Source organism: Ambystoma mexicanum, chromosome 5q, assembly GCF_040938575.1.
Source record: "Ambystoma mexicanum isolate Mex_15411 chromosome 5q, UKY_AmexF1_1, whole genome shotgun sequence".
NCBI lineage: Eukaryota > Metazoa > Chordata > Amphibia > Caudata > Ambystomatidae > Ambystoma > Ambystoma mexicanum.
This window is the reverse complement of record NC_090933.1, coordinates 256,012,701-256,035,321: the sequence shown is the minus strand read 5'-3', so window position 1 is coordinate 256,035,321 and position 22,621 is coordinate 256,012,701.

Genomic DNA, 22,621 nt, shown 5'->3' with positions numbered 1-22,621 from the left:
CATGCGGTCAACTTGAGTACTGTCTCCCCTTCCCCTCTTTTCACCGCTCTTATCCACACCGCAGTCTCTGTCTGTGCCCACTTTAGGAGATCTGACCACCATGCATCTATGTTCGGGCCCTCCCTTGACTTCCATGACATTGCTATTCTTCTTTTAGCCAATATGCATATTAAGTCCTTCATTTTGCTTGGTGCGATTCATGTCTGCTTCCTCTTGGGAAGAGGACTAGTAGGTATCTCTCTGGATGCTCTGCTTGTAGTTGGAGTCCGCCTTGTGCTATCTTGGTTCTGATTCTGTCCCAGAAGGTCTGTATCACTGGGCATGTCCAGAACATGTGGAGCACGTCGGCGTCCTCAGCCAGGCAGCGTGGGCACCTGTTTTGATTTTCCGTCCGCATCTTGTGCATCCTCTTGGGCGTGAGGTATGCTCGGTGTGTGATATATAGCTGTGCCTGCCTGAACCGTGCATTCCTTGAGACCTTTTTTTGGGTATCTTAGTGCCCTGGCCCATTCTTGATCGCTAAATGGCCTCTGGAGTTCCTCCTCCCAACGTCGCCTCGTGTTTGATCCTTGCAGGTCTACTGTTTTTAACAATTGTTCATATAACCTGGAGGTTGTGTGGGTTCCCTCTTAAATGTCATACCATACGTCTAACTCTGTCATCTCCTCCTCCTCCGGGTCTATCCATTCTGGCCATCTTTTTTTGATATTTCGTATTATGCAATTGTAAAGGATGAATTGGCCTTCGTGTATCTCGTGGTCATCCACTATTTCTTGAAAGTCTGCCCACCTCTCCCCTCTTCTCAGGTCTCCAATTTGTGCTACACCTTTGGCCTCCCAGTGCACTCGGTACATCGCTAGCATGTTCGTGTTCCCCCCTAGGAGGCCCGCCAAGGGGATCTGTGTCGAGCACAGGTCTTTCATACCCTGGAGTTTCCATGCCCTTTTCCATAGCCCCACTGCGAACTTAAGCATGTTCGGCAGGGTCTTGAGCTGGGGTGTGTTAAGGCACAAGATCTCCCTCAAATAGTATCGTTTCAGTGCTGCCTGAAAGACAATTGTGTCTATTGTTTCATCCTCTCCCAGCCACTTGACTGCGAACTGCAACTGTCCTGCTAGGTAATATTTTTCGAAATCCGGTAGCCTGATACCACCATCCTCGAAGTCTTTCTGGAGAGTCTCCATAGCAATTCTGTTCCTCCCTCCTCCCCATAGGAAATTCTGTGTTATCATATTTAATCTGTTGAAGAAGGCTCTGGGAATGGCGTATGGGATGTTTGTGAAGTAATATAGCAGGCGCGGCAGCACCACCATTTTCAGGAAGGCCGCCCTCCCCATCATCCCCAGCGGGAGTGTTCCCCATTGATTTTTGTGTTTTTTCCAGTGCCGCTAGTGTGTTTTTCCTATGGGTGTCAGCAATGTTGTGGTGTATTTCTATTCCGAGGTATCTGAAGGAGTTCCGTGCCCATGTCAGTCCCAGGTCCGGGAGGCTGCCCGGGGGGACCCGCTTTAGCCCCGCCAGAGGGAGTACCAGGGATTTGTCCTTGTTAATTGCTATGCCCGATAATCTGGTGTATGCCCCGATCGCCTCTAGGAGGCATGGTAGATTGGCGGCTGGATTCTCTACGAATAACAGCATGTCATCCGCGTATAGCGAGATTTAATGAAGCACCCCGTCTATGTTTATCCCGGTGTCCCCATATTCCGCTCTAAGGAGGGCCGCGAACGGCTCTAGGGCCAGAATGTATAATAATGGCGACAGTGGGCATCCCTGCTTGGTTCCCCTATGTATTCTCCACTCCCTTGAGATGAATCGCCCTGTCTTCACCCTTGCTCTAGGATCGTTGTATAGCAGTTTGATCCACCGGAGGAATCCCTCACCAATGCCGAAGTGGCAAGTACGCTCACCAGCCACTCCCAACGCACCGAATCAAACGCTTTGACAGCGTCCAGGGACACTATTGCGCTCTCGCCTTGTCTTTGATTTGTCTCTTCTAGTACATGGTGCAATCTGCGAAGATTCTACGACGTGTTCCTCCCCGGGACATAACCCGTTTGGTCCGAGTGGATCAAGGTGGGCACGACTTGTTTCAGGCGGTTGGCTAACACCGCCGTCAGAATTTTAGCGTCCTGATTGATAAGGGAGATTGGCCTATAGGAGGCACATTGCTTGGGCGGCTTCCCCGGTTTTAGGATCGGGACTATCGTCGATTCGGACATGCAGGGTGGCAGCCGATTGCTCTCGTATGCGCCTTGATACGCATCAAGTAGCTTCTGGGAGATGGTACTCTTAAATGTTTTATAAAACTCCCCCGGGATTCCATCCGGACCCGGGGTTTTCCCGGTGGGGAGCTCCATAATCACGCCCTCTATTTCCTCTACCGTGATAGGTGCGTCCAACGACTGAGCCTGTTCTTCTGCCAATTTTGGTAATCTAATTTCTGCCAGTGCATCCACTATGTCCTCTGAATCTATCTCTGGGTTCGGGGCGTATAGTCGCTCGTAGAATTGGGCAAATAGGTCGTTAATATGTTCCTGATTCCTGATCTCTTTCCCTGTATGATCTTCTAACACTGTTATGGGGTCCCTTTTGATTTCCTGTCTAGTAAGCCACGCTAAAAGTCTACTGGGTTTATCCCCTTCCGCGTGTAGGCATTGTAGATACCCCCCGTAATTCAGCCTTCCCAGTTTTTCCCAAAGTACCATACAGTCTGACCTCAGTTCCACTAGCTTCCGGGGCTCACTCCCTCCCGTTCCCGCTCGTCGCTCTTCCATTTCTATCACCTTCTCGAGTTCACTGAGCTCTTTCATAGCTGCCCCAGTTAAGCCCCCTGTCCTGCCTATTGCCGCCCCCCTTCTCACCCCTTTGAACGCGTCCCATAGTGTAGAACTACTTTCCACTCTACCCTCATTCTGCTCAAAGTAATCCTCTATGGACTCTTGGAGGTGTTCCTCCAGCTCTCCCTCTCTTAGGGCCTCTGCCCGGAGCCTCCAGGTTGGTATCGGGGCTTTCCTGTGGGTGTGTGCCCATGTTGCTAATACTGGGGCATGATCGGAGAGTGTGCGTGCTTTGATAGTGATTTCTGTGAAATCATGTAATGATTCCCTGCCCGTAAATATGTAGTCTAACCGTGTAAATGTCTTGTGCGGTGCACTGTAGTGTGTGTACCCCCTCTCCTCTCCATGTACCTGTCTCCAGATGTCGACCAGTTGTAATCCCTCTAAGGTCCTGTGCAGTTCCTTTGCCAGGGGCGCTGGCTTCCTGTGCCTGTCGTCCGACCTGTCCAGCAACGGGTTCAAGGTGCAGTTGAAGTCGCCGGCCCAGATGAACGTCGCTTCCCTGTACTGGGCCAGCCTGGGCGCCAACTTTTTAAAGAAGTCCGCTGCGTCGCAATTCGGGGCATAGGTGTTGATCAGGCACACTTCCCTATGTTCCAGCATTCCGTGTACCAGCACCAGCCTTCCCTCCGAGTCCGACTCCTGTCGGAGCTTTTGAAACGGGACCCCCGGGGCAATCCATATCAGTACTCCCCATGCATAGTTCGAATACGTGGCGCTGTATGTTTGTCCTCCCCATTTCTTGTTCACCTTGGCCTGCTTTTCTGAGGTTAGGTGTGTTTCCTGGAGCATCGCTATCTTGACCTTCATTCGGTTTAGCCATGCATAGACCCTAAGTCTCTTGACATACGCATTAAGGCCTCGCATGTTCCAGGTGACTATTGACGTGCTATCTAGCCCCATTGTTCTTTTTGCGGTCTGGCTTCCTCGTCCCACAGCCGTGTCTCCGTGTCCTGCCCTCTACTCTCCCTGTGTGGGAGTCTCCTACGGTTCCTGTTGTGGGGCCCCCCCGTCTGGTGCGGCCATGTTTGTCATCTTTTGCCACTTGCTGTATATAATTCTGGTTACCTTCTACTCGTATCTCCCCTTCATCCTTTGCGGTCGTTTCCCTGTTGCCTGCGCCATATGCTGTCCATTCACCACACTCAACGTCTTTAACCCAAACAAAAACTAATGAACAAACGCCCAGCCACCCTTCCCTGCTCGGGCTCCACCGCTTCCCTCATCGTACTCCCTTGGGAGGGGCCGACTTGCAGCGGCGTGATGCCTTAAAACTGGCATCTAAACTTGGTGATCGCTCTCACTGTGCGGGGGCGTCGCCTTTCTCAGCCAACCTTGACTGAAGTGAGGTTGATCGCTCCTTCATACTTGTCTTCCGGTTTAGTTGCTTATCAATTGTTTGGTATCATTGCGCGTGACTTCGTTTTCTCTCTCTCGTTTCGCCTTATCAGGGTCTGTTTGCATTATTGTTGGCGTTTCTCTGTCTCAGCTGGGGGATGCCCTGCGCGTCCATCCACCTGTGGGCCTCCTCCATCGAATCGAAGAAGCATGTTTTTTCCTGATGTATCACCTTAAGTTTGGCGGGGAACAACAGCATGTATCTAACCCCTGCACACCTAAGTCGTTCTTTCGTTGGGCCGAACTGTGCTCTCTGCTTTTGGACCAAGGCTGTATAGTCCGGGTACATTGTGATCTTAGAGGAGTGTCTGACGATCTTCCCCCCTCCCCTTGAAAATGCCAGTATTTTGTCTCTGTCTTTGAAGTTCATGATCCTGGCAATTATCGGTCTCGGGGGGGCACCCGGTTGGGGTCTTTTTGTCAGTGCTCTGTGTGCCCTCTCCACCACAAAGCCCTGAGACAACTCTCCCGCCCCTACCTCCTGAAGGAGCATGTTTTCTATGTACTCCGTAGGGTCGTTACCTTCTTTGCCTTCTGGAAGTCCAATTACACGAATGTTGTTCCTCCTAGCTCTGCCCTCCGCATCCTCCGCTCTCTGTTCCAGGGCCTTGACTCTTTGCCATACTTCCGTTAATTGCGTCCGTGTTGTGGCGACCCCTGCCGTGTTTTGCTGCACTTGTTGCTCCGTCGCCCCCACCCTCTCTGTCAGGTTCCTCGTATCCTGGCGAAGGAGGCCCACATCCACCATCACTGCATCCAGTTTGTTTTCTAGTGACACCTTCAGGGCCCCTATGGCAGCGTCCATTTTGTTTTCAAGAGATGCCTTCATGGCAGCTATTGCTCCTATGATTGTGACTTCATTTGCGTCTTCTGTCGGTTGAGGTGCAGCCATTTCCATGTCTGTTGACGTTGTCTGTTTGTGCCCTGGTGTCTTGGTGTAGGTGTCCATGGTACTCTGCTTGGCCTTCCCTTCAATTTTCTTATTTGGCATTGTGCCCCTGTGTGTCTATCCACTTTCGATCCCGTGGACAGCTGGGCCAAAGGTGGGGGGCAGCGTTTCCAAAGCGGAATGCTAGTATGAAGTCTTGATATTTGCCTCTAGATGTGCCTCATGAGGTGGTCCCCGACCCGGCTCCTCCTCTGCCTTCTACGGGTCGTGCACTGTGGCCCTTCACCTTATTTCGTGGGCGCCATGTTGGTCCGCTGGGGCCCCGGACTTTTGCCTTGTCTTGGGGGTGATGTAATGGCGGCAGTTAGTCAGTCCTGCTTGGTGCTTGTTGGTGTCCAGGGAAGCGGGCCGCCTCTCCCTCGCTCCGTCACCGGGAGGCCTCTCCCCTATGCCACTCAGTCAGCGACCTGGAGCCGGAGGTCCTGCCGCTTCATCCGGCGTGCGCTGCCCGGTGTCTTCTCCACGGGCCCTGGCTCGTTCACCGTCGGGAAATCCGCTGCACAGCGACCTCTCTTTCGCTGTCCGTGCCTGTCAGCCTCTCCACGGGGGTCTGTCTCCTCTGGGGCCACTCCTTCCCCCGCTGAGGCACCCGCGTCCTTTTCCTGCCGTGCCTGTTTTCCTGCGGTTGGATTCTATTTTCCGTTTTCCTCCCCATGTGGGGGGGTCGGTTGCCGCGGGATCGCTGGCTGGTCTGCTCCTTGGCCCAGTCGTATCACCTCGGGGATCTTCCCTCTACTTCGAGGTCGCGGCTCCGTCCGCCATCTTGGATTTTCACTGGGCTTTCTTACAATCGGGCGTTTTACTATGTAAACGCTCCGTTTTTGCTCGGGATTTCGCTCAGCTGCTGTAGGATTACTTCTTCCTCCTTACCCTGCACTCAGGCCGCTGCAGCGTGCGCCAGGATGTCTCTAAGTCGGATATGTGCACGGATCGTAACGGGAGCTTCGTCTCAAGACGACCTCACTCCATGGGCTCAGGCCACGCCCCCATGGTGTACATAGAGTTAACAGGGATCCATTATTGTCCGAAGAATGTGCTGAATGGGATAATTGGGAGTCTAAATCAGCCTCAATGGCTGTTGCCTCCGAATGCGTAAGGACTGTTATCATACCTGAGGAAGATGGTTTGCTATCAGGGCAAGTAATTGTTGGAGGGTTAATCATGTTATTCCCGCATCCTGAAAAATGCCCACAAATCTTTGGCTGGGTAAAGGACACTGTACTCCCAGAGGGACCCCATTCTTTCTTTCGTTTTTTTGTTTTATGGCCGTCCCTTAATGATTTATTCGTTATCAAGGGGCTCCGAGCTCGCTTCCCATTATGGATGGCATCGCTCTGCAAACACGGCCTCCTTATGGGTTTAAGTTTCATTTCCACAGTGTCTTACTAGCAATTGTAACACATTGAACACCCAATAGGAGTCTCCTAGTTAGCACTGTACAACCGACCACCAAACAAAAGCCTTATAGTCTCACCAGGTAGCATAACACCCCGGGGCAATTCTTACTGCACGTATTTGTAGTTAAAAGGGGAGAAAGGGAATATTTTCACAGTCACATTGCCAGCGAGACACTGCCCTTATGGCTGCAGCGGCAAACCCATGCAGAGACTCACTTTAATTGGAAACCATGCATTTGCAGGGAAAGCTTACGTTATTTGGCACATCGCCTTCCTCAAAGGCGGGCCCTCTGCATGCAACAGTCCCTGGTGTAAGAGCCGAGCAGAGGTGGAGACGATGTATGCTGGTAGTACCCCAGAGTTCAAGGCCAGCAGGGGTAATTTGGGGCACTCCTCAAAACCCCCACAGACCACCACAGACCACTCTCTCACCACTCTGCACAGCCTTTCGCGCAGGGACGTCATTTGGGGGTCGCCAGAGGTCGCAAGAGCGACCGCTGGCGATTGGCCAGCGACCCCTGTCAATCTCTTGCGACCTCTGGCATTGACCAATCAGAGGAGGAGGGGGCGTGGCCACAGTGTGCTGTGACGCTTGTGTTGGCCTCCATTTTGATTATTGTTGCTTGCTGTACGTAAAATGGCGAAAGCGTGTGGTGCGCTTCTCGTCTCCCAGTGACTTCCCAGTTCCTGCCGACTCGTCTCGAGGTGAGTGACTGAGACTGAGTCCAGCGTGGTGGTCGCCGCCGCCGACCAACGGCAGGCAGGCAGCACCAAATTAATTTTACTGACGTGCAAATATGGTCGGCGGCGTCTTGCAAGCTGCCGCCGACACATATTTGCACGTAAGTAAAATGAATTTGGTGCCGACGGCAGGCAGCACAGCCAGCAGCACCTTATTCATTTTACTAACCTGCATATGTGTCGGCGGCGGCGGCTTGCAAGCTGCCACCGAGACATATTTGCACGTAAGTAAAATGAATTTGGTGCCGACGGCAGGCAGCACGGCCAGCAGCACCTAATTCATTTTACTAACGTGCATATGCGGCGGCTTGCAAGCTGCCGCCGACACATATTTGCACGTTAGTAAAATGAATTTGGTGCCGACGGCAGGCAGCACGGCCAGCAGCACCTAATTCATTTTACTAACGTGCATATGTGTCGGCGGCGGCTTGCAAGCTGCCGCCGACACATATTTGCACGTTAGTAAAATAAATTTGGTGCCGACGGCAGGCAGCACGGCCAGCACCTAATTCACTTTACTAACGTGCGCAATCAGCCAATCAGGGTGGGTAAGGGACGGGCAAGGACATGGAAGGTTGGTGACTGGGATGCTGGAAGAGGGCTCAGAGGTGGGTGGTGGATGGCTACGTGCACTCCGCGAGGCAGCTGGAAATCACCTTTAACTAAAAATAAATACACAATACGGCCAAATGAAAACAGAGCTCTTTGGAGCTCAAGGCACACTTACCAGGGTCAGGCTGCATCTAGTAAAGCAGTGCAAGCATGTACAACGCAGTAACACCCTCTGGGTGTTCAAAGCAGGGTAGCAGGCCCAATCAGGTGTCGGGCTAGGGTGGGATCTGGGTGAGGACTGGGAAGCAAGAAGAGGGATTGGGGTGGGTTGTGGATGGCTACCTGTACACTGCTTGAAATCACTTTTTAATTTAAAAAAACGAAATCATGGGGCTAAGTCCCAATATCCAGAGAGAAGGGTAAGGTTACTGATGAGAGCACTTGTAGACATGCACAGGGATACTTGGTAGCATAGAAACACTTAGGAATTCACTTATACACATGCATTGGCTATTAAGGAGTGGAGCAGCACTTTGAAGGTGACTGATAGCTGCCCGTGGATACCCAGAGCAGTATAGGAGCACAAGTGGATAGGATCATAGATGACTCTATGTCCACTAAGGAGGTCACTTACACATGTGCACTGAGTCCTGAGGATCATAGGTTTCCTACAGAGGTCACACACAGGTGTGTATAGGAAGCTCAATGACTAAAGGGCCACCAAGGAGATACCTTATGCATTTGCAGGGAGGAATATGGGAGTAGAGGATCACAAAGGTGGCCACTTATAGATGTGCATTGTGTCCTATATGTGTACAGGAGTACTGAGAAAGTATAGATGTGCAAAGAAACATTCAGTCAGTTTAGGGCAGGGTTCTGCAACTTGAAGCTCTTTAGATGTTTTGTACTACAAGTCACAGTATCCCAATGACTATGCTGGCTAGGTCTGATGGGTGTTGTAGTCCAAAACGACTCGTTAGTAATTGGTTGCACACTCCTGGTTTAGTTGCAATGTTGACAGCATTTAGAAATGTGCATAGAAACATGAGTATAGGAGCATTGGTGTATGTGTGTAATGGGGGGCAGATAAGTATAGGATCAATGATGCAGTTACCTAGAGAAAAAGAATGGGCTGAGCAGGTGGGCATGCCCCGGGGATGAGTGAACACACGTGACTCTCATTTTGGATGCCATACCGGCCACATTGTTTAATACTACAGCAAACATAAATCAACACTATAAATGTGACATTCCTAAAACACAATCATTAATAAGAATCATTATGCATTTGTTAACACTTCTACTGGCAAGTGGTACAAGGCCCTGTCCCCTCCTCACCATGCCTCCCTGAAGTCCTGCACTTTGTCCTCCGGGAGCCGACATTCACCCACCTCGCAGTCAAACACCCAAAAAATAAAAAAGGGAGGTGGTAGGACCCTCCATCTTCTCTGCTCCTAGCTGCACCCCCATTTCTTTGGCCACCTTCTGGAATGTTTCATCACCGTGGCACACTCATTTGTGTCCCTTTTACCCATAAAGAGGAAGTTGTCCAAATTATGGAGGACCTTGGCCCACTTGCATTCCCTCTTTGTTACTCATTCCAAGAATGTCTCAAAGTAATCACATGAGATAGAGCACCCCATGGGCAAGCATTTATCATAATATTTCCCCTCCACCTGAAAGCCCAGCAGATGATAGTCCTCAGGTTGTACAGGCAGTAGCCCAAAGGCGGCCTCAATGTCTGCCTTTGCTAACAGTGCCCCTTTTCCCTTTTGCCGCAGCCGTGCCACCGCAGAGTCGAAGGAGGTGTATCTTGCTGAACACAAGTCATCATTAATGGCGCCATTCACTGACGCCCCCTTTGGAAATTATAGATTAATCTGGTAAGAAACTACATTTTAAGTTTTATGATCAGAGTGAAGGAAGAGCAACTGTTGGGCATTATCCCAAAATCTATATAATAGTACTAATTGTTGGAATGTGTACCATGGTGGAGAGGTGCGGGGTGTGGAGGACAATGAACATGTAGGAACAGAAACCTAGGTATATAAAGAGTGTTGGTGAGTGTGGGAGTAATGCAAAATGCAGCCAGGATTTTTCCCCCATAAAATATGGGGACAGATCTGATGAGGATTTTGGTACTGAATTTTGTATCACTCAGTAATGTACTGTATGCCTTGAACACATTTTGAACTAATCTTTTGGCAGCCAAAATAACACAAGAAGAAGAATCATTAAAAACTGAGGATGCCATACATGTTTGCTGTTGAAATATTCTCCCTCTCCCCTTTTATCCTGGCTTTCCCCTATCCCTGTCCCCCCAGAATGTGATTTTGCTCTTTAGTCCTGTTGAAATAACAGGGCAGATCCACATAAAGAGGGGATTGGGGTTCATACACTTCATGTGGCAACATGGACCTTGACACTGCTACATATGATGATCCATTCTTGTATGAAATGTCACAATACACTGATATCATAGCAATTTTTTTCTTAGTGCACTGAGGGACAATGCTTTATGAGGCCACTTCCTGTGATGTCATGGTGGGGGCGTGGTCAAATTACATCACTTCCTGTGGGGGGGGGTCAAATTACATCACTTCCTGCGGGGTGTGGTCTAATGACATCACTTCCTGTGGGGGTGTGGCCAAACAACATCACTTCCTGTGATGTCACTCTTGGGGGTGTGGCACTGTGATGTCACTTCCGCTACCCCTGGCATTTTGGTGAAATGACGTCCCTGGCTTCGCGCCGCAAAAGATGTTTTAAGTCCTTCAGTGACTGAGCTCCTCCCGGGCAGTAAAAACCAAAGACAGTGTTATGGGTGAGTGCCCCTTTAAGGCAGCTCACTTGTAAGGGAAGCGTCATGTGCGGATGTGACGTGGGAAAAAGGAAGATTGCCGTTTGGGGGCACTTCCTCCTGTAAGCGATTAAAAGATGGTTGTACATCCAACGCTGGCGTCCTGTGTTTTATGTGGGGCCTCCTAAACCCCAACATTTGGTGACGAGGATGGGATCGTGTATGACCTTTGGGCTGGCCTAACTTGAAAGCTGGCACCCCCACGTGGGGTGGGAAATTGTTTTCCTTCTCTGCTGCCAGCAGGTCTTGTAGTGTGAGCCACAGGCACCACAGACCACTCTCTCGACACTCCACAAAATGTTTGAGAAAATGTGCTGCTAGCACAGAACACTGTGGCATGTTCTAAGATTCTAAGATTGTGTTGAAAAGGACATGCCTCTCCTTATTGCTGAACTTTCATTGGACCAGTCCTTCAAGAATCTACCCATGGTGTGCCGGGGTTTGGTTGGCCCATGCTCTGCCTCCTGAGGTACCATGTTTTCTCATCTGACTGTCCTGAGTGATCTGGTTCTAACCACATTATTTTATCAAGACTTTCTAGACCTGCATGTTTTTAGTTTTGTGGTAGTAAATATGGTGAGCAGGCAAAAACAGATGTCGTTATGGCCAAGTTAGTGACTGCTGGACCTTTGGGCAATGTTGCTTGCAAGATGGTATCATTCAGCCAATTTACCTCATAGCGGTTTACTTCTTTTGTGTAAATTATACTGTGGTGTTTGCCACCCCGAGAAGGCAGAGTACTTGGCAGCTGCCTAATGCACTGTGTTCTTGCACGGGCCCTGAAGAACGTTAAATATTAAACAAAGAATTACAATTGTCGAGGAAACTAGGATCACAAAATTATTCTCAGGTAGCACCAAAGGGCAGTAACAGCTTTATTTTCGTGTATGACTATCGCAGGGACAGCATGCTTACCCTACCAGAACAAGCCAACGTCAGCCTGACCCTCTCATCAGATCTACACCTTTTTAGGCCATGCCCTAGTGACGCAAAAAAACGATCTAGGAACATTCTGGAAATGGAAACTGCTCAGAGTTTTCCATTTTTACTGATTTGTACTCAAAAGTACAGACGGAAATCACTCTATTTCCTAACAGTATTGTAGAAAAAATGAAAAAAGTGGGAATTAAGGTCCTTTGCTTAGCCCTCCATGTTGTCAAACACGCCTTTCAGTGCAATGTCTTTGTAAAGTAACACAAATGAGAAGCTTCAGAAATTAATTTCCTTCCATTTCGCGATATTTAAATGGCTGCAGAAATGATTATCAGCTCAGAAGCAATAGCAAGCCATTTGTTTTGAAGGTGAAAATGTATTGTGGCTTGATGTGCAAGAACCCAACTCTGTGAGCAACAAATTATAGGCATCCAAGCAGTACATTTTAATATATGTGGAAAAATACGAGTTGTGTAATTGTTTTTTTAGAGAGCAAAAAATCAACGTGGATAAGGATACAATGAGCAAAAAACATAAAATATGGATAAATACAGTTGGAAATGTTGAAAAAAAATAAATACCATTAAAGAGGCAGTCTTAATTATAGTAAGGGAGGAGTTTGTCCCTCCAATTTTCAGTAAACAAAAATGTAGGAAAGTCTGTTGTCAATGAAAATGTCACTGGTCATAAATCACCTGACAAGAACCTTCTAAAAAGCTATTGCCAGACAATGGCTACATTCAGCATCTTTCCCCTGTTCAAATTCTAGTTAATTGCCATCATCATATCCTTCAGTGCCCCTTCTTTCTTTGAAATGTCTGTATATCAGCTGCACAGTAGAAAAACCAGGTTAAAAGAACATGCAGGAATAAGAGTTATACATTATGAGATGAATATGTCATATGACAGTGACAAACTCATAAAATATGGCACGTTTTTCTTTCACAATCCCCCCTTTTAAGCTACAGTACAACACCAACGTTTCATCATCATCATCTTCATCATCAGTAAACATTATCCGGCTATACGATTATCCATAAAGGTTCACATACAGATATACTCACAATATTTGTAAACGGAATATGCAATACAGTCATTAAAACAATTGTTTTGTTCAAAACAAATGTTTACAAATAGTTAAAATCAATTAACTGTACCAGGGGACCGCTGTAAAAGTAATCCCAATGAAGAAAAAGTAATCAAAAAAGGAGCGTACAACATGCAAGAAGAATTGCATGTTCATTGTATACAAACATCTGGGAAAAACGGTTTAGACAGTCCTGTTCAAATGAACTGAATGAACTGAGATTTCATTGCCACCCACTGTGGCTTGGCCGTTTACACCCAAATTAAAAAAAGTACCATACAACATTTTAGTTGCATTTTTGGGATAGGTCAAAGGAGCTGATTGGAGAAAGTAGGTCAGACCTCCATAGAGATTTTTACCTTAGGTGACCTTTATTGGATAAACTATTTCTTGGACCAAAATCACATTGACACCCCTCATGGTGTCACAAACTTTCCCACAACCACCCCAATTACATGATTGTGCTGATCAGTTCAAAATAATCACCAGCCATTGATTGCCACTGTTCAACATATAAGTGGACACCATACTGTGTGCTGATTGGACGTGGCACGTTAAGATGGCGCAGGCCGAGACCATCTCACTGAGCCTGACGAATTATGTGTCTTGTGGACATCAGCGAGTACACCTTACAATGTTACACTCTAGGAACATCAAAACCTCAAGTGCTTCTCAAAACCTATCCAACACAGTGAACATATTTTAATTATCGATATTTGATTCCTTTTTCCCTGCTAATTCTCCTTGGACACCCAAGTGCCTAGCTCTGTGGCCTCGAAAGAATCTCATGAAGAGACTCTGCAAGGACTGTGTTCTCTGGGAAACTTCAGTCGTGCAACATTACTGTGCACTATTTCGGCTGAATATTCAAAAAATTAACATTCCTGTTACACAAGCCTGCAGCCCTTCATTATGATCTGTCTACGAAAACGCTTTCCTTGCACGTGCCTATAAAACATGGCTCCTCTAATGATCACTTATTGCTCAAAAACCCTCTGTGCTTACACCCCATAAGACACCTTGCACCCCCAACCTGTGCCTGTACTGTGCCAACTACCCATCACTAAAACAAATTACCCACCCTCCATTATGTTCCCCTGTGGGAAATGTGTTTATCTATTTATTTTAGTTTACATGTATAGAAGTGCACACAGCCTGTGGGAATCTAGCTGCTAGTTACAGACAAAGGTAAATTTGTGAGTACAGTATTAGTTAAACAGGCAGGTCTTGAGTTTTTTCTGACCAATGGGTAGGAGGGTTCGGAATGAATGGAGAGTGGTAGGTTGTTCCAGAGGACGCTGCCACCACAGGGAAGCTTGGAACCCCCTCTCTTTTTTGTCTGAATCTTGGCATTACAAGGCAGTGACTGTGGTGTATCTCAGGGGTCTGATAGTGTCTGGTAAGTATCTGAACTAGATATATAGGGGCATTCTCATATTGTGCTGTAACTGCTCCTGTGTCTACCTGCACCATGTTCAATGACATCCCCACTCCTGATATCACCCACCAGGTCACTTATATGCACATTGTTACTTGCATAACATGTACGCCCGCCCCCCTCGACACTGCTGGATCTGGACCTTTACAGTATTCCCCCTTTTGATCGACCTATTGATCGACACACCTTTTGCCGTCAGCTCCTTGTTTTTTTGCTTTGGTATCCATTGTTAAGACTGGTTTTCTATACTCTGGCCTGGTTAACAGATGTATAGAAGGCCAAATAATGTTGTGACAGGGACAACTCTTGGGAGCTGTAGCCAAACCAGTTCAGGTGGTCTAGGCTATGCTCTTGAGAGGTGGTGAGCTTTTAAGGTGTCCACAATGAGGTCACACAATGGGAACCACAGATTACACTTAGACAGGATGTATGCACATACAGTTATTATGCACTTGCCAAAAACACACTATGAAACATTACTACTAGCAAGTACAGTTATCACACAACACTATTAAACTAAATACATATATACATTCACTTTGCTCTAGAAACTCCTGTAAAGGAAAGGTTGGAATAGAATTATGCGCACCAGGTCCACAGAGAGGATTGGTAACTAAAATTGTCCAGCCCTAAATTGTCTGGGGCATTTTGCCCAATTGTTCAGGTAAAAGTTCCAAAGAAGTTATGAAGCATGACAAAATGCAGGTAGGGTCTCTGGGGTCCAATGAAGGGTTCTTAGGGTTAGGGTTCAAGTTACACTAATGCCCAAAAGTAGTCCCAACAGTCAGATGTATTGTTCAAGCAAGCAATTGCAAAGCCAATAATGTTAGAATTAAAGGATAGTTCCGGGACTTTTTTTTTATTGTCCCTACGGTTCGGCCATGTGTTTTTAAGCATAAATCGGTAGATCGTAGAAAACTTTCCTATGGACCTTACCCGACTTTTCGTCCATTAACGCACTCGAAATCAGCCGCCATTTTCTGATAATCCTATCATTTCCCCCCATCGCCCTGGCTCACCTGCTTAAAGAATTCTTTATGGATAACGCCTTTGATAAAAGTGATAATTGCAGTGGTTTGAGAAATCCCTCCGTTTTTTGTGCACCTAGCAGTGCACAATCAGCTGAATCTAAGGTTTTTAAAAAAAGGTTTTGGAAGAGGTAACTAAGTTGGAAACTAAGGGTATTCCTCACCATTCTAATTTAAGTATAGCAGAGCAGAAGATTTTGAAGAACTTGGGGGCAAATGATAAGATTATTATTCGCCAAGCAGACAAAGGAGGCGCTATTGTCATAATGAATAGGAATGATTATATTCAGGAATGTGAGAAACTGTTATCTGACGAGAATCATTACCTTAAAATAGATAGAGATCCCAGTAATGACCTCTTAAATATCAATCGAGACAAGGTACATAAGGCAGTGGATGAACAGATGATTAGTAAACAAGAGGGTGAATATTTGACAAGAGAGAACGGGCGGGTACCCATTTTTTACACATTACCTAAGATTCACAAGAGTTTAGAGAACCCGCCGGGGAGACCTATTGTTTCGGGAGTGAGTTCCCTTTTGGAACCACTTTCTAAATTTGTAGATTTCTATTTGAGACCCTTCATTCCTATTATGAGAAGCTATATTAAGGACACCACTGATGCTATCAACAGAATAGAGGGCAACACTTTTGACCCCGCGGTTAATTTACTCATGTGCTTAGATATTCAAGCACTATACACCAACATACCCCAGTTGGCAACTTTGGAGGTAAGAGAGGAAACTTTATTGAAAAGAGATGATGGGCACCCGGTAGCCAGTTCTTTCATAAAATGGTGCACAGAGATGGCCCTCACTAAAAATGTCTTCCAATTCATGGGACAGTTCTACAAACAGATTGAAGGGACAGCAATTGGCTCAGCCATGGCCCCAAATGTCGCCAATCTGTATGTCAACATGTTTGAAGAAACGGTAGTTTATAATGAACGTAATCCTTTTCAGAATAACATCATCTGTTGGTTACGTTATATAGATGATGTTTTCGTCATTTGGAAAGGGAACGAAGAGAAAGCAGACCAATTTTTACAATGGCTCAATCTACAAAATAGATATCTTAAATTCACTAGTAATATAAGTAACAATGAAGTGAATTATTTAGATATCAGTATATACCACCAGAATGGATTACTTTTAGTTCGACCATATACTAAAACAACTGATAAGAATGCCTTATTACATTTCAAGAGTCATCATGCTCAACATGTGAAGAATAACCTCCCATTTGGCCAATTTTTGCGGTTAAAGAAAAATAGCAGCACTAATGAATCATACGAGAATGGAGCAAACAATCTGATTACCAAGCTGGTACATCGGGGATACCCGGCCTCTCTGGTAAAAAAAAGCAGCCAAGAGGGCCTTTAATAATAATCGTGAATCCCTCCTTGACCAGCAAATTCAAAGAGAAAGAAAAACAAAGGAGAACCCTTTAGTATTTGTCAATACGTTCAGCAATCTGTCATATAAAATTAAGGGTATTGTGACAAGAAATTGGAACAAGATCATGACCAAGGAAGTGGGCAAACCCATTGTAGCTTTTAAGAAAAGTACCACCGTACGAAATTTGATAATGAGAAATGATGTGAGTACCAAAAAGAGACCTTTGCAACAAACAAATCTATGGGGTTTACCCCCTGTTGTTGGACATTTTCCATGCGGTAATTGTTCTATGTGTACTCAAACAAGAAAAACAGTAAATGTAGATCTGGGACTGGACAGGATGTGGAACATTAATGAACATACCAATTGCAATACTAACAATGTGATTTATTTGATTGTATGTCCATGTAAACTGATCTACATTGGTAAAACTAATAGGAAATGCAGAACTAGAGTGATTGAACATAGGAGCTGTATCAGGAATAAGGTGGAACAAGCGCCTATGGTCAAACATTTTATAGAAATGGAACATTCATGTAACGATTTCGAGTGGTGTATTTTGAAACAAGTCAAGGGACAGTCACAGATGGCGATCAACAGAAAATTATTACATCTAGAACAAAAACTTATTTTTTTGTCCAAAAGTCACATTAGGGGTTTGAATGAAGGAGTCGAATGGTATAATGCCTAATTAGGTAAATAGAGAATATGGACAGTGGGGTTCTTCAATCTTGTAGAATATCTATGAATTCATATTCATATTGGTATAATAACTAGATCTGGAATTTCTGACACCCCTTGGTGATGAGGATTTAAGTTGCGATACCCATCTGGGGACTTTTTACCCATGACTTGCGTACAATGAAATGTAAAGTTGATGTATTACAAGATATTGCCAATGGGAAGAGTGTTATGAGTTTTTGACACCTTGAAGTTTGGCACATGACATCGGGGGACCCGCCAGGGTTTTTATGACCTGTCTCCCGCACAATGAAATGTTAAGTTGATGTGTTACAAATTAATATCTATGAGAATAGCGCTATGTTGTACAGCTGAAGACACAGTTCCCTTTTTGTTTTCGACATGGAGACTGATTGTGTGGTATTTGTATCTTTGTTCTGCTATCTGGTGTTTATTCAGTAAAAAAAAAAAAAAAAAAAAAAATGTTGATGGTGAGCAAGCTTTGAAATGCATTGTCTCTGATTTTGTGCATCAAGGGGTGATTGAGGAAATTGCAGGTAATTTGTGCAATAGACCGATTTTACCGTGTACAAAAAAGGCGATAATGCAATTCCTTTTCGTTTCATAATTAATCTATGTGCCATCAATAAGGTCGTTGCTCCACAATTTCCAATTGTGCCTGATGTGACGACAATATTAACCATGATCCCGCCTTCAGCTACTCATTTTAGTGTCATGGATGTAAAGAATGCTTTCTTTGGTATTCCTATACACAAATACAGTAGATACCTGTTTGCGTTCACCTTAGGGGAACGTTTGTTTACCTTTACCCGTGTGCCGCAAGGTTACACGGAAAGTCCTAGTATCTATAGTAGGGCTTTGAAAGAGCAGATCGATACCCTTGAGTTGCCCTCTACTTGTACACTGCTTCAGTATGTTGATGACTTGCTTTTAGCTGCTGACTCAGAGAACGCTTGTAAAGAGGGCACTGTGTTGTTGCTTATTCATTTGGCTAAACATTCACATAAAGCTTTGTTTAAAAAATTTCAATACTGTTGTCAGGAGGTCGCCTATTTAGGCTATCTCCTGTCAAAGGAGGGAAGAAGGTTGACGCCTGAACGGATAAAACTCATTTCTAGCATGTCTGTCCCAAATACACAGAAGGAAGTTAGAGCCTTGATAGGTACGGCTTCTTACTGTAGGCAGTGGATCCCCAATTTCTCACTAGTGATTAAACCAATGTTGGCTTTGACGAAGAAGGGCATTTCATCGCCATTGACGTGGAACTTGGAACACCAGCAAGCATTTGATTTGCTCAAGACTGCATTGTGCTCGGCACCAGTGTTGGGCAAACCAAACTATGAAAAGGTCTTTGTGTTGTTTGTGCATGAATATGATGGATGTGCTTTGGCTGTATTAACGCAGGAACATGGAGGGAAGAATAGGCTGTGCGGCTACTTTTCTTCTGCCCTTGATCCTGTAGCATGCGCTTTGCCAAGAAGTTTGCGAGCTGTCGCTGCTGCTGCTGCATCCGTAAAACAGAGCAAGGGAATGGTCCTAGGCCATGCTTTAACCCTGATGGTACCTCACTCTGTAGATGTTCTATTAAACAGAACACAAATGCAACACCTCATCTCTGCATGATTAACGATATATGAATTGATCTTGTTTGCACCGCACATACAAATTAAGAGGTGTTGTGTTCTTAATTCGGTTGAACTTTTATCTTTCCCGCAAGGTACTGCTTGCAGTGACGAAGTCACATGACTGCCTTTACACTACCGAACAAGAGACAAAGGGTAGAATCGATCTGAAAGATACTCCTTTGAACGATCCACAAGGGGAGCTGTTTTGCGATGGCTCCTGCTTCAAAGTTCCGGATGGTACATCCACAGCTGCTTATGCAATCACTACATTGAGCACGATCGTGGAAACCAAGAGAATCACGCATAACTCTGCATAGGTCGCAGAGATTATAGCATTGACCCGAGCTTGTGAACTTTCTGAAGGGCTTACAGTAAACATATATACCGACAGTCAGTACGCCTTTGGGGTAGTTCACAACTTCGGTAGACTTTGGGCAGAAAGAGGTTTTTTGACTTCACATGGTACAAAAATCCAACATGGCTCCTTGATAGTACGGTTGCTCTCAGTGCTCGCACTCCCTACTCAGCTAGCTATCATAAAATGCGCAGTGCATCTGAAGATTGTAGATCATGTAGGAAAAGGGAACGCTTTTGCTGACCAGATAGCCAAACAGACTGCCACTGATCTCTCTTCAGAAATGTATACTTCAAGGGAAGTCACAAATGCCTGTACTTTGGATGAGGGTATTGATTCCGTAAGGGATATTCAAGCCGATGCCACATTAGAGTAAGCTAAGAAGTGGGCTGAGGGTTCGGGGAAACTGGATGATGATGGGTGCTGGGTGGACAAAATTGAAGGGAAGTGGTTACTGCCTGACGCATATATTATGATGATGGTTGTTATGGCTCATGGTCCCAGTCATGTATTTGCTCGTAAAATAACTAAAATGTTGCAAAATGTGTGGGTAAATGACAAAATCCCTAGACTAGCTGAACGCTTCATTCAGGGGTGCATGATTTGTTTGCAGCATAATGTGGGAAAGGGCACATTAACTCCTAGGGGTAGTTTTGATCCACCTTCTGTCCCCTTCGAGGTTATTCATTTTGATTTTATTGAGATGGAGGATTGCAACAATTTCAAGTATGTATTAGCCGTCATCTGTGCTTTTAGCAAATGGGTTGAAGCCTATCCTGTCAAAGACGCCACAGCTATGACCACGGCAAAGACTATGTTAAAGGAATCTTTTCCAAGATTCGGGTTGCCGAGGGTCACCTGGTCGGACAATGGTCCACATGGTCCACGCTGTAATTCTGCAGATATGCGCGGGATTACAGATCGATAACCAATTCCATTCGGCCAGACACGCTCAGAGTGCTGGACTAGTAGAAAGACACAACAGCATCATCAAGAACAAGCTCGCTAAAATGTGTGCTGGCACCAAACTAACGCCTTACCAATCGTTTTGTTATCTATGAGAACAACCGCTCAAACTAAGACTGGGCTCTCTCCCTTTGAGGTGGTTATGGGTAGGCTAGCTAATATTTGGAATGTTCCGAAGTCTCGTTCTTTACGAGATGTTGAAAATGTACTTCTCTCTGACTATTGTGGCCAGTTAACTAAAAATCTGTATTTGATTTAGTACCAGGTGCGAGAGGCTTTACCTGTACGGTACGAGGGTCCCGGTCACAGCATACGACCGGGAGAGTGGATCCTCTTGAAATCGTTTGAGCGATCTTCTTGCCTCGCACCTCGCTGGCAGGGCCCCTTCCAAGTTTTGCTGGTCACACCGACTGCGGTGCGGGTAGCAGGCCGGAAGCATTGGATACACGCATCGCACACCAAGAGGATTCCACACCCAGTGCCACACGATACAGAAGATGCAGAAACCCTCACCAATGCTGTAACCAACGATCACGAAACAGCAACCAGCATCGAGAGTGCATCAGAGATTTTCCCTGAGCCCGTGAGGTCTGGGGAAATAGCCATTTCATCTCCACACTCTCCAACAGTTTTGTCTTTTGAATTTGTTCCGGATCTTGCATCAGATCCTGCTTTAGATGTGTTGCTTCCAACGGGAAGTGACGACACGTTGTTCACAGATCACTCAGTACCAGGAACCACAAGGTACGGCCTGCGTCCGAGGAAATAGACTTACTGCATGGTTCGGCAGTGCCATCAAGGAAAATCATTGTAGGGCTTGTCTTTTTGGCCTGATCATTTGTACATAAGGGGATTCTGTTGGCTAGAGTTTGTTGAAGGACTAAGAAAACGCTCGACCTGGAGGTCGCCAGCAAATAACATTGGTGCTTTTGTTTGAAGAATACAATGTCTGCAACCGCTCCTGCACGCACAGAACAGATAAGAAAATGTGTGACCAGCTGCAAAAATGGACAATTCACTGTGTGGGCCCCGAAAACGTATTGCTGTCTTGTGATAATGTTAATTGGTTTCACAATAGTCATTGTTTTAAGTTTCTGGTATTTAGAAGAAGTACATCCATTTGAGAATTTGCTACCTACTGAAAATGTACCTACTGTTTCTACTCCTTTCATGCATCTGCATACTCTCCTATAGACTCTCAGCACAGACAGAATTATCACAACAACACACTATTACTTATCATGAATGCTACACATGCCATTTTTAACAAATCTAATTGTTGGATCTTTTCACATTTACCGCAACACGGGGATATGGGGTTAGGTTGGTATATTCATCCTTTACCTTTGACAACTGCTTGCTATGCTTCTCTTTGAGCACTATTCTTTGGCCGATGGAACGATAGCATCTCAGGGAATTTCGATGGGACTAACTTGAACGAGTTTCAATAAAGTGTTCTGACGCCCCTGGGATGCTCGCTTTTTGTAAATAGGAGTAAGCTTAATGTTGCTTCTATTAGGCATTCTGATAGACTGTCCCGTCCTTTTCAATCTTTGATCTCTTTCAAGATGGCTCCTATAGGCAATAAGGATGCCACGCCTCCTCTCCTTCCTACACTGTTAACCATAGCCCTGATTCAGTTTCTTTCTGCACACAAAGGAATGGTACTCAGTTAATGGGTGATTTTAAAGGTTGCGCCAACATTGCGAATTTGACTGGTGAGGACAGACCCTTGTATGTAGGCGAACCTGTCTACTTTGTTTGCAGTAATGTAGCATTTCCATGGTTACCCAGGGATTGGCAGGGAACTTGTTATTTAGGGATTCTGTTACCCGGGGTATTCATTGCAAGTACTGTAGAGATTTCAAAGGCTCGTCCACGATGGGACGAGAATAGTGACACTTCAGCACAAGTTCTGGGAGATGTAGCTAAATCCTTTGTGCCATTTTGGGGGCAAATAATGAACTCTGAAGATATCAGGAGACTAGCGAGAGTACTGGAGAGGACCATCAACCGGACCGCTGACCTACTCTATAATATGACTCTAGAACAGAAAGCAATAAGGTTAGTTGCACTTCAGAACCGGATGGCATTAGATGCCATCCTGGCTGAGCGTGGTGGGGTATGTAAATTGGTGGGGTCCGCTTGCTGTGTTTTCGTACCAGATTCCTCCCCAACTATCTTTAAGGCAATACAGAATCTGCATGTCCTAAGTTCAGAAGTGCATGTTTCCGAGGGAAACTGGGATCTTAGCGCTTGGTTCTGGGACTTCTTGCGATCTTGAGGATGGAAACTACTTTCGGTCTTACTGATTATTTTAGGTATTCTGTTGTTTCTTTGTTGTTGTATACAATGT